Genomic DNA, 16391 nt, shown 5'->3' on the forward strand with positions numbered 1-16391 from the left:
TGCTATAAGTGCCTTTCAGAGGTCCCAGCTGCTAAGGCACTTATTCCTGATGCTTATTTCTGAGAACTATCATAATGTACCTGCCCAAAAGAATCTAAGTCAAGAGTCCTTTCAAGATCTCTCATTACATTTTCAATATTCACCTGTTCACTCTTAGCAGCTACTAAGGTCCCTTCTCTCTGTTCATCCATGTTGGCAAACTATTCAATTTCTAGGATCCTATGATGCATATAGGGGGACAACCTATTCTTCATTCTTCTATCACAGATAAAACCCTGAGGTGTCATACGTGTTATAGACATTTTTCGGCCCTACAACCCCAAGCATGAAATGTCCATAAACCAAGGGCAACTAAGTCCCTAAAAGTGTTGTTCTAACCCCTAAAGGAACAAGGTCAACAGATTAAAGCTTCTCCCAGAAGTTCTCCATGAGAAACTGCTCAGAATTGGTCAAAACAGGATCATTGCAGCTGCTCCACTGGCTAAGTGCGTTGCATCTCACCTAAATACACTGTGAGGGTGCGCTTCATTTCAAAAGTCACTTCTGTGGTGTGCGATGGGTGAGAAATGACAAATGGCAGTGTCATTCCGCGAGGTGGAGAGGCAATGGAAGCTTCCAGAATCTTCTCCTGTGACACTTGCCTCACTGAATTCGACCAAGGATGAGTAAGAGACCATCAGTCTCCAAGTGGAAGCAAGAACTATCAGAGAGAAGACACTAATCAAATCACAAGCTGACTCATCCCCCTTACAGATATCTATATATGGATCCCTCATCCCAGAGATCCAGAGGCTGGAATTTTGCATATTGTAAGGAATTACTGTTGGTTTCTTCAGACAAACATCAGATTGTTGGGTGATCTAAGCTTTGTTTGAGGTGAAGAGGGGCTTCTTTGCTGGGAGGTTGATGTTGGGTCAGAACAACTGGTTGTAACTCCTCTTGGCTCTTTTCTTGTTTATCAATAAAAGTTATTTGAGTTTTCCTCCATGCTTTTGTGTCATTGATGCTTGCTACGTTTGTATGGTCAATTTACATCTGATCCTAGATTGTTTATGATTATAGATCCATGTCTTTGTATAGTGCTATGCTTCTGTGATCTTACAGGTACTTTGTGAAGCTGGGCGTGCAAGGGAGCAGGTAGCTGAGGACTATCAAAGAAGAGAGGGATCAAATCAGGAGATTAGCGCAAGACAGAGGTTGGTCTTTCTGTTCCTCTCTATCTATAATTCATGAAGGAAAAACAAAAGTAGCTTTCCTTTGTTTGTTTCTAAGGCAGCTGTCACACCTTAGTGGGATAGAGCAGTTCTATATAGACACTTTTCCCTGTAACAAAATGGCGACTCCACTGGGGAGATAATTAGTTTGTTTGTTTATCATTCTTTGTTGTTTGTTTCATAAACTTATAAGTAGCATTCGAACTTCATTTGCCATAACAAATGCAAAGTAGACAACTGCTACTTCAATCCATCTACTAGATCTGTTTATGATTTAAACAACTGATTCACAAACTATCTAATTTCCCTTGTGATAGCTCTTGGATCCTCCTTAGATCTACCCCTGATTGTTGCATTACTGATTGCTTTTTGCTCGGCCAAAACCCAAGAACTGAACTGCAAACTGTGACCCGGAACCCGAACAGAGTCTCGTTTCTAGCCCAGTGCAGGTACTATTCAGAGATTCTGAATTTCAGCGCACTTCCCGAGTGGACAACCTGCGCTACATTTCAGATTCTCTATGTTACAGGTGCGTTGATCAGACTAGCTCTGTGCAGTTGTGGCTTCTGTGGTTCATTCTTTCCAGTTCTATTCTTGAATTTTGCTACCTGTGATTAGTATATGTCTGTTTGAAACCTCTTTTCCTTGCTTCTATTCTGCCTCCTTTGTACAAAAGAACTGTAGATGTTTTTGTGTGTTTGTTGAGTCATTTACAGTTCTCCTTTGAAAAACTAGCGTAACCATACTGTCGTCCTTTGATTTGAATATGTCGCAAGTGTCAATTTCAATCGTAGGAAAGAGCTTGATTGCTGTTGATGGTCAATTACCCTGTTACTATTGCTTTTGGTCTGAATTTGTAATTTTATAGTGTCAAGAACAAGTATTCAGTTCAAAATCGTAAAGTGTTGTGATCGTCTCCATTTTTTATTTCGAAAAGAAACTTGTTGATATTTGTCGCTTGAAAAGAAATTCAGATTTGTGCATCAACTTTCTTTTTAGCATTCATATACTAAGAAAGTCAAAAACAAATACATGCATGTGCATTTGCATATATACAGTCTGATTGGCTTGATTTAGGAAAGTGCATTTAGAGTGTGCTCTTTGCTCTTTGTGAAAAGATTTTGTCTTTCTTTTCCCTAGTAGCTAGGATTTTCATTGCATAAAGGAGATAAAAATCTTGTTTATCATCTTAGATTGCATTTTACGAATTACATCTACATCTCGTGGTGAACCCGAAAGGTAAACTTCATAAACAATATCAACTTAAAATAAATTCAATGAATCTAACAACGCTTTGGAACTTAACGCACAACATTTAGAAGTCTAGGCTAGAGACGTATTCAGGCATCGTAAAGCCTGGTAACTGTTGTTCTCACTGATGGTTGGGTGATCCCTCCACTTTGAGACGATAAGTGCCAGTACGGACTTGCGCTCCCACGTACCGTCGAGTATATTTTGGGAGACCCCAATAGGCTTAATCCTTTATCCATAGGAAGCCGTGTCTACCGCCCTATCAATCACAATGCACTGAACACAGCATTCGGGAAGATTGACTGTCGTACCGTAAAAAGTATTCTGCAGTTTTGCGATTGGTTTGGTAATCCCTCTACCTAGATTTCCAGAGCAGTCCCTTTCATTCCTTTTCAGACTCCTTAACGGAAAAGGTCCATCTGAGCACTTGTCACTTCAGGCTCATTAAAAATCAAAGGAGACTAGAGTCATCTTTTGTTTTTTCTCGACTCTTAAAAATTGAAAAAACAAGTTGTGTCAAAGCGTCTAAAATTCATTTAATTCGGAAACATACTTCCCCTTTATTTTAGTTGATCGAGTAATCCGCAATCGTGGAAGAAAGTCAATTGAAACCCCGTCGTTCGCGGAGGCTTACGAGTCAGCCGTCTTTGTCTCCGGAATCGAAGCTAGTACGGACAAAGCGAACTCGTTTAACCGGTTCCAAATCTCCTGTTAAAGTTAGAACAAGTGTTCCAATAACATCAGAGACTTCGGTTACTCCAAACATTTCTAGAATCCTTGCCTCTACAGAAGAAGTTCAGCAGCCACAGAAGGACAGTGATACTGATCCTAGTCTGAGAGTAAACACTTGTGTTACCGGACCAGTTCCATTTTCAACCGGTTCGGAGAGTCTTGCTCTTCAAACATCTGTCACTGCCGATACCATACCTTCTTCGGCACCAGAAATATTCTACGGACCTGACGGTCTTCCCCTTCCACCTGGTCTGATTTCCATAGAAGAGATTGTAGAAGATCCTCCAACGAGAACTCCATCCCAATTTGGAGTCGGGATCACTCTATATCCTTCTTCATCAGAAGTTAGTCTACCACCAGTAGAAGCTCCTATAGAATCGCTAGGTAATCTTTTGGATAGACTACAAATGTCTGAACAACCGTCAACATCTAGGATTGTGTCGTTTGACACAGTGACGGCAGAACTCCCTGCTATCACTCTGACAATGTTCGCCGGTATACCATCTGTCCCGACTAGCTCTCAACCGCTAGAAGGAGCCCACTCAGGGGCCATTTCGATAGTATGGTCTGTTCCTGTTTGTTCATCCGGAATAATATCCGGAAACTCTTATGTTGAGTCTCAACAAATTGATCCATTTGGAGGTCAATTTGGGCAGTCCGACCCCCAAGGGCAAACCATTCCCTTGAGTTTTGGATTACCACCATATGGGGGGCAGTATACCCTTTCATTATCCCCTCCGGGAGGATATCCATACGGAAGTTCACAACAACATTCAGGTTATACTGGAATTACCTCAAGCGGTTGGGTACCTATACTACCTCAACAACCAAGAGTTGTATACTTGATGCAACAATGCTTACCTATGTCAAATATACCAACTACGCCAGCTATTGTGATAGTGTCGCAAGTTCAAGCGCTGCCTGTTGTATGCCAACCTCAGATTTCTCAGGTTGTAATGCGACAGCCCCTTGACCCTGCCACTCAACCACCATTGCCGACTAGTGGAATGACACAGGTTCAGACGGGTACAATTACCCCTCATCTTGGTCAAACTGTTAGTATCGGTCAACAGCACATGGCTTCACAACCATGGCTAGTACAATACCAACAACCGCAATTCCAACAAGTATACCAAGGTTCTAAGCTTAAGTAATTCTTCAAGAATTCTTCAAGAATTCAAAAACCTCCGCAGTGTTAACTGATCCGTTTCCAAATCCGGGAACAAATCTGGTTGAGAGTGAAGATGCTTCCCGGTGTCAAGTGCTAATGTTGTCGGTTTCAAAACAGCAAAATGATGCTTTGATATCGACAAGGAACAAATATTATGGAAATCCAGAGCTGTCGAACAACAAGGATAAAGATCAACCTAGTAGTTCGACAACAACTTCGACAGAAGTTGCGCCGCCCATCATTCCTGAATTGACAATAAAACCGCCAAAGGGAGTAGTACACAAGTCAACATTTAATCAATGCACTAGAGTGGCACAACATTATAATATAGTGGAAGATTTGGCCCAATCGCCATCCGCTATGTCGACTCTTGAAGTACTACAGAATTACCCATCCCAAAGGCAGGTTTTATTATCAGCCATTGGTGGGATAGACCCAAAGGATTCCAATCTTGTACCCTTCGACCATAAAGGATACGATCCTCAATTACCAGCTCAACTAGCTTTCCTTGTTCAAGTGAAAGCCCTCAACAAAACTGTTCATTGAACAATTATTGATGAGGGAGCATCTACATGCATTATGTCGATGAGTTGCTGGAAAACTTCAGGATCTCCAACCTTGTCGTGATCTTCGACGACATTAAAAGCATTCGACGAAAGGACATATACCCCATATGGTATTCTAAATAACTTGAAAGTTGAACTAGGAGGGAAAACGGTAGAAATAGATGTTGAAGTAATCGATGGAAACCTTGATTACAACATCCTACTAGGAAGACCATGGATATATGCTATGGCTGCTGTTGTGTTGACCTATTTTAGGAAGATTGCATTTCCTTTTCAAGGATGGATTACAATCGTCGATCAACAAAACTTCCTACCAAATGGTTCTCAAGTTACGGGAAGCATTCCCATGATCCATGGAAGCCCCCATTCGCTTCAAAATATCGGAGTAGGCCTACAAAAAGATCCTGTATTAATGGGAACTTTTGCCCTTCCACCTCCAATCAACCTGGCGGAAGTAGCGTCAGTAGGAACCTGCAATATGATATCTTCTAAAAAGATCTCAGAAAACGATATCAACATGGATCATGCAATGGTTTTGCCCCCAAGCCCAACAGAAATATTGTAGCAATCAATGTTCCTAGCATGGGAGGCAAACCCAAATCAACGCTAATCAAGCGTTTGGATAGATAGGTCTAAAGAATATGGTACCCCTTCAGATCCTTGGTCGCGAGTGCATGTCACTGACGAAGGAATTGTCCAATCAATGGTAATTGAAGGGGCACCATGGAATGATTCCCACCATCGTTCCCTTCTTCTGGATTGTGGAGAAGATACTCAAGATGACCTTTATCATCCTTCAGTTTTTTATTTCCTATCAAATACTGTAAACACAGTGGATTTCGAGCGAAACTTGTCCAACATTGGAGAGACTATCGCCATAAATATCTCGACCAAAGCAGATGTTGTACAGAATATTTATGTTGGTAAATGTTGTTCTCCTTCAGAACTGGAAATATATAACGCTCTTTTTCGCGAATTCAGAGATGTCTTTTCTTGGTCATATAGTGAAATGCCAAGCATTGACTCGAGTATCGTTGAACACGAAATTAAGATGTATCCAGATGTCAAACCAGTACGACAACGACTACGGCGGGTGCACCCCAAGAAAGCCGCTGCCATTAAGGCAGAAGTTGAAAAACTTCTCCATGCTAGTTTCATCTACCCGGTTCCTCTAACCGATTGGGTATCGAATATTGTCCCTGTTATGAAAAAACAAGGAACAATTAGAGTGTGCGTCGATTATAGGGATGTAAATCAAGCTTGTCCAAAAGACAACTACTCCACACCCTTCATTGACCAGATAATTGATGAATGCGCCGGATGCGAAATCTTTTCATTCATGGATGGATTCTCCGGGTATAATCAAATAAATATCCGCCCACGGGACCAGTCAAAGACTGCATTTATTTGTCCCTGGGGCACATTCGCATATCGAAAATTACCCTTTGGTTTAAAGAACGCAGGGGCGACGTTTCAGAGGGCAATGAATTATGCCTTCCATGACATCAAAAACATCATTCAACCATACCTCGACGACCTTCCGGCTCATTCGCGAAAGCGGACTGATCACCCGCAGCATTTAAGAGCGATATTTCTATGTTGCAGACACTACATGATACGACTCAATCCACACAAATGTGTATTTTGCGTCAGTTATGGTCGTTTACTTGGCTTTGTAGTCTTGAAGGATGGGATTCGTCTCGACCCATGTAAGGTCCAGGCAATCATAAATTTGCCTCCACCTTCGAATTTGCTTCAGATTCAGAAACTCCAAGGGAAAGTGAACTTTCTGAGGAGGTTCATTCCGAATTACACCGAACTTGCTAAATGTTATACACGTCTTTTGAAAAAGGAAGTGCCCTTTGTCTGGGATTGGGTTGCGCAAGCTTCCTTGATGCTTTAAAAGAATCACTAATGAAAGCATCATTAATGTACGCTCCTGATTATCAAAAGATTTTAACCTGTATCTCGTTGCAGCGGATACGACCATCGCAATGGTTTTAGTACAAGAAGTCGATGGAATTGAACATCCTATATATTATTTCAGTAAAAACTTAAATGATACAGAAAGCAAATATTCTTACGTTGAAAAGCTAGCACTCGCAGCTATTCAAGCGATACAGAGATTTCAACACTATGTCCTCTTTCGGAAAACTACCATTCTGTCATATTGCAACCCCATGACTTATATATTGTCGTGACAGTTGCTGGGGGGCAAATATTCAAAATGGATAGAAATCCTAAAAGAGTTTGATCTGGAATTTGTAAAATCCAAGTCGAAGAAAGCTCTAGTTTTCGCAGAATTATTGTGCGATCTCCCATCGTCGTCCAACGATGAAACATCCGAAGAAACAATCATGGACAAAAGTTTGTTTCTGATATCTTCAAGCAATGAGTGGTATGGGGATATAATAATTTATCTCCAAACCCAAAAATACAGGCCAAACACCTCCAAATCCGAACAAAAACGTATTCGATACCAAGCAAAAGACTACATGATTGTGGGTGATACACTTTACCGTCGTGGTATCGATACAGTTCTGAGAAGGTGCCTCACCCATGAGGAGGCCGAAAAAGTCCTGAATGATTGTCATTCAGGCGCGTGTGGGGGGCATCAATTTGGATATGCTACAGCGCAAAAAATCTTACAAGCAGGATACTTCTGGCCAACAATGTTCAAAGATTGCATAACCGCAGTCAGAAGTTTCCATGCTTGTCAAATTTTTGATAGTAAAACCAGAAGACCACCCACACCTCTACAGCCAATAGTTGCAGTTGGGCCATTCGCCAAATGGGGCATCGATTTCATGACATGTAACCCCACCTCGACTGGGGGGCATGGGTATATCATAGTCGTAGTTGACTATTTTACCAAATGGGCCGAGGCGATGCCTACATTGGATAATACTGGTGAAACAGCTGCCCTATTCTTTTTCAATCATGTAGTCTCCAGATTCGGCATGCCACAGGCTATAGTCACAGATCATGGATCACATTTTCGTAATCACATGATGGTCGAATTAGCTTCCAAACTAGGGTTGTCTCACGACAGCTCTACTCCATATTATCCGCAAGCCAACGGACAAGTTGAAGCAATCAAAAAAGTCCTGAAATGCATGCTGCAAAGGATGATTGGAGTTCACAAGATAAGATGGCACCTAATCCTATACTTAGCTTTGTGGGCTTACCGAACATCGGTAAGGAATGCAACCGGGTTTACACCTTTCCAACTGGTATATGGCCTGGAAGCAGTCTTACCAATCCAGTGCGAAATCTCGTCCCTCAAACTCACAATTGATCTCCTCCCTGGAACTTCAGAAGAAGAAGCTCGTTTCTTGGAATTAATCCAATTGGATGAAACCCGGTGTGATGCCGCTTTGGCTAACGAAGCCCATAAGAAACGAGTCAAGGCGCAGTTCGACAAAAATGTCAAACCCCGTGTCTTCTCAGAAGGTGACTTGGTCTTGCTTTACGACCAAGAATCCGATAAATTGGGAGCAGGTAAATTTAAGTCTTTATGGATGGGCCCCTATATTGTTAAACGAGTGTTAGCAAAAGGAGCCTACGAGTTAATGGATTATGACGGAATTCCACTGGCGCAACCTCGTAATGGGTTGTACCTCAAGTGTTACTATGCGTAATGGTAACCTGTATGCTTTTGTTATGTTTTTGTTTTTGCTAAAGTGTTTATTTTGGTCAAGTAATCCACTTTTTACATTTGTTGCAGATGTCAAACCTATTGGAGTCATGTGCTGGATATGCCAACGGAGCGAGTCGTAGTTCGCGGAACCTATCTTCCGCAACCTGGGCTATTTTTTATCCAAGCAGCGAGTTAGTAAGTTTCAGAGGGGTATGTATTGGTCGATCAACAAATAACATCGTTGAATATAGCGCGTTGATAGAACTTCTCTCTGATGCCATCACACATGGTATACGCCGACTAATTGTCAGGCTAGACTCACAACTCGTAATACTACAACTCACTGGTATATATTCCGTCTGAAACCCAGCTATTTATTGCATGTTCCTAAGGGTTAAAATTTTGGAAAGACAATTTAATTTTATTCAATATCAACACATTTCCAGAAACTTAAACACATTAACTGACTCATTAGCAAATTATGTGTTAGATAGACATTTGCAACATTTATAAGAAGAAACATACCATCAATGTTTGCATTTGGATCATGTAACTTAACCAAAATAAAACTCTGAAAATCAAAAATATATATAACTATTTATGGTTTACACATAATGTTCTATAACTAAGACGAAATCGGTTGAGTGACCAAAAACTCAAAATGCTAGGGGGCACCCTAGTCTAATGATGCTCGTGATAGCAAGTCACAGCCTGTGCAATCATGTGTAAGAGACGAGTCCATTGTCTTAGCACACCAGTAGTATGCCGTTGTAGCCTCAAAGGTAGCTCGTCAGTCCTCACATCTGGAATACCAAGAGTGAGGCCCTCAACCTGCTCCTGTAACGCTGTGAGAGTCTTGGCCACATCGAGGTCACGAAGGATAGCCCTCCCGAGAGCCTCTCCTGCTGGGGCGGCAGCTGGTACTCTCAGGCAAGCTACTGGACGAACAGGACCAACATTTGCATGTACACATGAGTTTGATTAAAGTCTTGATAGAATAAAGCACAAGGACATTATAAATGAAAAAGGATAAACAGGAATATGGTCAAAGATTTTACCAATGGCGCCCCACTGTTCGCCATCCGGCAGTAATCTGGATCACCCTGGAAGTCCATGCCAGCATATGGATACTCAGAATAAACCATCTCATGATGATAAAACCACCTGAAGAAGGTATCAGAAAATGAAATCTAAGACTGACCAGCATGCCTAGACATATGGTCAACCCATCTCTGCATACGTGTTTCAGTAGGTGAAGGTAAATCGAGTGCAATATACTGCGGCTGCATCAGTGGTATCTTCTCCAAGGCAAAGGCAGTCAAAATAGAACCATACCCAAAGTTCTTCAACCTCCCGCTCTTTATCTTGGTCAACTGTTCTTTCATCACAAGAAGTACTGCGTCACACCAGTTGAACACCTTCGGTTGGAGGCATTCCAAGGCATACTGCATATAAGATCAGTTGGCTACATGAAGAGCCGCACCACTGGCCATCCTACCAAAAGTAAACAGAATAGCATTGAGGGACCTGTCAGTAACATCACGGATGATGATCTTGCCGTCTTTACTCGGCTGAGATCCTTCTCTGCAGTACCAACGAACATAATCTCTCACCAAGTCACCTCCTCGGGCCGAACCTGATAAAGAGATGGGGGCACCCCGCCTCAACAAGCCAGTCAAGAAATAGATGTCTACTACAGTCAAGGGGATAGATTTGCCCCTAATCTGGAAAACCTGGTTGGTAGGATCCCAAGAATCGAGCAAATACTGCAGTAAGTTGATCTGTTGTCTCATGCTAGAAATGCGGAAAAACTTCAGCAAGCCACAGTTCCGCAGTGCGTTTACTGTAACTGGATCATGTAGGGCAAGCATGTCCTCTTCTTCATGCTCACGTTCTTGCCATGTAATGGTCATCTTACTTCAAAGATCTCTGAAAAACAACAAGAGAAGAGTTAGATCCTGATTTTGGTAAGAAACAGGCAAAATTTCCAACAAAAATTGTGCACAGAAATCCTTCTCTGCGCCCATCGCACCTACAGTAGTGTTCTGGTTGCGTTGCATGTCAGATGGCCTTCAGACAGGCCAACATTCAATGCACCTTTCGATACACAGAGGGTGCGCTGAAGGCAGAACGAGTTTTTCGAATCCCAGGGGCTCAGAAAAACTAGGAATCAAGCTCAGAATGTAAAATGGAAACCATGAAATGAAAGAGCTCAGGTTTAGCTCCTACCTGGTCCAGACGGCGCCGAGAATCATCCACAGAATCTCCCGAAATCAGCTGATGAAAATCAAAGGGGGAAAGCACCTCCAAAGCTCCAACAAACCAAAGTTCAAATGAAATGGTAAAATGGGAGTTGAAAATACAGTACAATCTTTGAAAGAACAGAGCTATTTATGGTAAAATCAAAAAGGGACCATTCAATCGAGCAGTTTTAGCACATAGTTCAAGCTCATTAAAAAATAAACATAAGACATGAGCAAATGTTTCCCCCCGCGTTTAAGCTCGTTAAAAAATGAACTATTCCCCGGTAAATAACCATCGTGAATGTAGTACTTCAGCCATTAAAGCCTTGGTCGTGTTTGCACCGTCACCTCCACTTTTTCATTGGCCGATCATTCACCCCCATTTGATTGTTTACCCATTTTGAGGAACATCTGTGAAGAGTGATCTCACTAGCCATCCTTGTGACACTGCCATGATTGGAAAATTCCAAACCTTACCTAGAATCAGCTGCTACCCATATTATCACTCGTTCCTCAAAAGACGAGTCTCCTTTAAGCTCTTTTCAACTGACTCGTAAAATATGAAAAGATTGCCGAGCCATTGGCCTCTCCAGCTCGTTAAAGGGACAGGAAGTGCTATCCCTCCTCTAGATTTTAATCTTTTTGGACCTGAGGGATTATTACACAAAAAGATCGAGCACTTGTTTTGTTCGGCTCGTTAAAAGTATCGAAAATTCATCCCTTATGTATTGTTTTATACTTTTTCGTACTTAAGGGATTAGATGACGAAAAAGGAATTTTGGAGTTACCTTTACGTTCCTTTTTAGACTCTCTAAAATTGAAAAGGACCGAGTTATCTTTGTCGTTAAACTCGTTAAAAAGATTAATAGCAACAAGCTTGTCTATAGATGAGAACGAGTTTCACTATCGCTAGACTCGTTAAAACATAGCGATGGGTTTGCCCGAAGGGCAAATTATAGAACAAGCATATGTTATCCTCCTCAATCTTGACAAAAATAAAGAGGTACTGGTCAACAATGACTGGGGAAAATTGGGAAGAAAACTTGAAGAAACTTTGTTGGTAGCAAGTCGCTCTTGAACATGACACTTCCACTCCGTGTTCGAGTCGGGTTGGGTTGTTTCATTCACCGGTCACATCACCATGGTCCCATCATACCATCCACATTTGGGGTTAATGCTACCAGTCCATCACAACAGTGTCGCCGATATGTTCAAGAGAAGTCATTCAGGGAATTCACTTGTGTCTCACCCACTACCATACATTATACTCCATTCTTTCATGACCGCCACCCTGAACCTTATATCACCAGATCGTTTTCACCTCCATTAAAATCATTTGCTCCGTTCCATGTCATTGATGTGGGATTCATTAAGGCCCTCCTGTGATGGATCACTTCTTGTCGACATCAGCTCATTATCCAAGAAGTGTATCTAGGAACACCCCATTCAGTACTTTGAAGCTTGCATGCCTCAATGGCAAGTTTCTCACTTCCGGCGACAGGTTTACACCAATGGCCTTCAACCGAAAGATTTTGCGTGGTGTTCGACGCCAAGTCCTTTATTCACACCACGTGAATTTTACTGTAGTACCTTGAGGGTCATTATCATTATTGGTGATTCCTCTCGCGCTTGTTAATAGTTTACATCATTGACTGGTAATCAAGAGATGTCTTTCCATGTTCGACTTCAGAACATTTCTCACATGGATCGACTTGTGCTCCGAGTGAAGATCGAACGAGATTGAAGACCCCGGATCTAGTTTCATCCATCCGGGCTGCGATATATATTCAGGGAAATAAAGACATTAAATGTACATCATTGCTACATGGATAATCATCCACTCAAAAGGATGATGGCTCTATCAGAATCATCAGTCTACACTAAGACGATTGTCTATCCTATGTACATGAAAATGAATTTATAAAGCTGAGCATGGGAATGCCCGCCTCAGCTAGATCATGAAAATATTATGAAGATAATGTATTGTATTGTATCTTATTACAGGTCTCCTCCCAGCATTGAAAGAACTTCGGATCCTCATAATAAAGCATTTCACCCGACATCAAAACATTAACGACCTCATACTTTAGGGGACAACTGTTATAGACATTTTTGGGCCCTACAACCCCAAGCATGAAATGTCCATAAACCAAGGGCTCCTAAATCCCTAAAAGTGCTGTTCTAACCCCTAAAGGAACAAGGTCAACATATTACAGCTTCTCCCAGAAGTTCTCCATGAGAAACTGCTCAGAATTGGTCAAAACAGGATCATTGCAGCTGCTCCACTGGCTAAGTGCGTTGCATCACACCTAAACACACTGTGAGGGTGCGTTGCATTTCAAAAGTCCCTTCTGTGGGGTGCGATGGGCGAGAAATGACAAATGGAAGTGTCATTCTGCGAGGTGGAGAGGCAATGGAAGCTTCCAGAATGTTCTCCTGTGACACTTGCCTCACTGAATTCGACCAAGGATGAGTAAGAGACCATCAGTCTCCAAGTGGAAGCAAGAACTATCAGAGAGAAGACACTAATGTTGGCATTATGATACATATGTTGTACTTGATGGCAACCCACTCATCTAAGATGATAAATTATAGTGCAGCAAAGTTCACGCACTTTCATGAAGATAAAAGTTTCTTTCATGTAGAGAAAAGTTCACGCACTTTTATGCAGAGAAAAGTTTATTTCATGAAGAGAAAAGTTCACGCACCTTTATGCAGAGAAAAGTGTATTTCATGTAGAGAAAAGTTCATGCACTTTTATGCAGAGAAAAGTTTATTTCATGTAGAGAAAGGTTCACGCACTTTTATGCAAAGAAAAGTTTATTTCATGTAGAGAAAAGTTCTCGCACTCTTATGCAGAGAAAAGTTATTTCATGTAGAGAAAAGTTCACGCACTTTTATGAAGAGAAAAGTTTATTTCATGGAGAGAAAAGTTCACGCACTTTTATGCAGAGAAAAGTTTATTTCACGTAGAGAAAAGGTTTGATCTCATGCACTTTCATGGTTGGTTCATGGTATTAGTTCGACAGTTTTTGATCCTATGGTTTTGGCCCGTGGTATTGCATCCAAAAGTGTTGATCTCACGCACTTTCATGGTTGGTTCATGGTATTAGTTCGACAGTTTTTGATCCTATGGTTTTGGCCCGTGGTATTGCATCCAAAAGTGTTGATCTCACGCACTTTCATGGTTGGTTCATGGTATTAGTCCAACAGTTTTTTGATCCTATGGTTTTGGACCGTGGTATTGTGGAAGGCCTAAGACTATAAAAGAGGAAGGAGATCATTTGGCAAAGCATCATCGAATGAATTGAATATCTAATAAGTGCTAGATCTGAAATATTTGTGATTGGGTTATGGTGCAGATCTGGATCTGAATGAAGGAGGAACCTTAGCGCATAAAGAATGATAAGTTCTTTTGATGGGTCATAATATTTATGCTTGAATAATAGTATCTTTGCATGATTTTGATCTATTATATGAGGCGCATGCTTGATCTATAAATCTGACAATCTGGGTTAATTAGTGTCTGAATATTTGAAAGAAGGAATTATCCTTTATAGATCTGCACGCAGGTTTCAGGTTGTTGAAGTAGCGTATATCTTTAAATTATGATCTAGCTGCCTCTGTCTATTGCTGCAGTATTCTGGGTTCAGAATTTGGTGTGTGGTTACTGTTACTGTGTTTTGGGTACAGCTGTCAGAGAAGTGTTTACTTGATTCAGTGCTAATTGGGAAAAGGAGATTGTTTGATGCAGATATACTTGATGATTGATTGATGTTCATGGATCCAGTCTGAAAATTTATGAAACGTGGTCCCTGGAAGAAAGAGAAGGTTGTAGCCTTCAGTAGGCCAGCACCTACGTACTAGTATCTTGGCTAGTACAAGAGCTAAGAGGGTTGTAGCTCTCTACAGGTTGTAGCCTGCGTACTGGTAAAGGACTGCACCAGTACAAAATCATTGTAAAAGGAGTTTCTTAATTAAAAGAAGATAGAGACATATTTCAGCAGGTGGTTTTCACCCACATTGGGTTTCCACCTTATATCTGGTGTTATTTTGTGTGACTATTTGCTTTTCTTGTTCCTGCTCATTATTTTATGATACTGACATACAAAGTAATGATCAATATTTGAAGAATTATTCAAAGTATAAATAAGGAAGATATATTGAAAAGAATTTGATAATACTGATTCACCCCCCCTCTCAGTATTATTTCCAACAATTGGTATCAGAGCAGGTCCTTCTGAAGAAGCTTGATCGCTTGAAGGAAGATCTAACATCATGAGCAACTACGAGAGGGAAGCATCAATCAGGCCACCGATTTTTTATGGGACAAACTTCGTATATTGGAAGGTAAGAGTTACTGCCTATCTTCAATCTTTGGGTACAGAAGTATGGGACATTATAGAAACAGGGTATACTTTTCCATCAGCTACTCCTACAGATTCAGCTGAGAAGAAGAAATATGAAACAAATGCAAAGGCGGTTAATACTCTTCTAGGATGTCTATCTCAATCTAAATTCGTGAAGGTTATGCAATATAAATCCGCAAAAGAAATATGGGACAAGATTGTTTTGAGCTACGAAGGAGATGAACAGGTAAAACGTGCAAAACTTCAAACCCTCAGGATTCAGTATGAGAATCTCAGAATGTATAATGATGAAAGTGTGGCTAACTATTTCCTTCGGGTAGATGAGATTGTTAATTGTATTAAAAACTTGGGTGAAGAAATAAAAGAGGCTGTTGTGGTTGAAAAAGTCCTAAGATCATTGTCCCCCAAGTTTGAATCTAAAGTATCTGCAATAGAAGAAAAGGAAAATCTACGAACTCTTACTATGTCTCAGCTACACGGAATTCTAACTTCTTATGAAATGAGAAAAGGAGGTCCATCAGAGAGGAGAGAAGCTGCTTTTAAGGCTTCAGGCAAAGGAGACTACTATGAATCAAGTCACGTGCCAGAAGAAGAAGAAGAATCAAATTTTGTCAGAAATCTTCAACGGGGTACTGGAAGGTTCAGAGGTAAGCTACCTTTTAAATGTTTTTGCTTGTGGAAGAGTAGGTCATTATGCTACCAAATGTCCTCATAAGGATAAGATTGACAAAGGAAAGGAACCTGCTAGATGGAACAAGAAACAGAATGCAAATAAGAAAAGCTACTACACTCATGAAGACAGTGATGGTCTATCAAATAGTGATGAAGATGAACGAGGTAATGACTATAAACTTTTAATGGCATTTGAAGATGATGATTACATGGATGCTATAGATGTGGATAGTTTTTATGATGAGATTTCTAGACTTAAGACATGTATATAAGAAAAGAATATGATCATTGATACTCTACAATTTCAAATTGATGAAAAAGAAAAATATCTTGAAAAGTTAGAAGGTGAAATTGTTGGCCTTAGAAAAGAAATTGAGAAAACAAAGGCTATTAATCTTAAGTTTGTCAAAGGATCTGAAACTCTGGATGAGATCATCAATGTACAGCGTTCTCCGCTAAACAAGACAGGTCTGGGGTATAATGGAGAAACATCTCAAGCATCCACCTCAAAGAGTTATCTTGATGCAGCAAG

The sequence above is a fragment of the Pinus tabuliformis genome, chromosome 6 (assembly GCF_031772625.1).
Source record: "Pinus tabuliformis cultivar Carrire ecotype Pingquan chromosome 6, CPIR1, whole genome shotgun sequence".
Taxonomy (NCBI): domain Eukaryota; kingdom Viridiplantae; phylum Streptophyta; class Pinopsida; order Pinales; family Pinaceae; genus Pinus; species Pinus tabuliformis.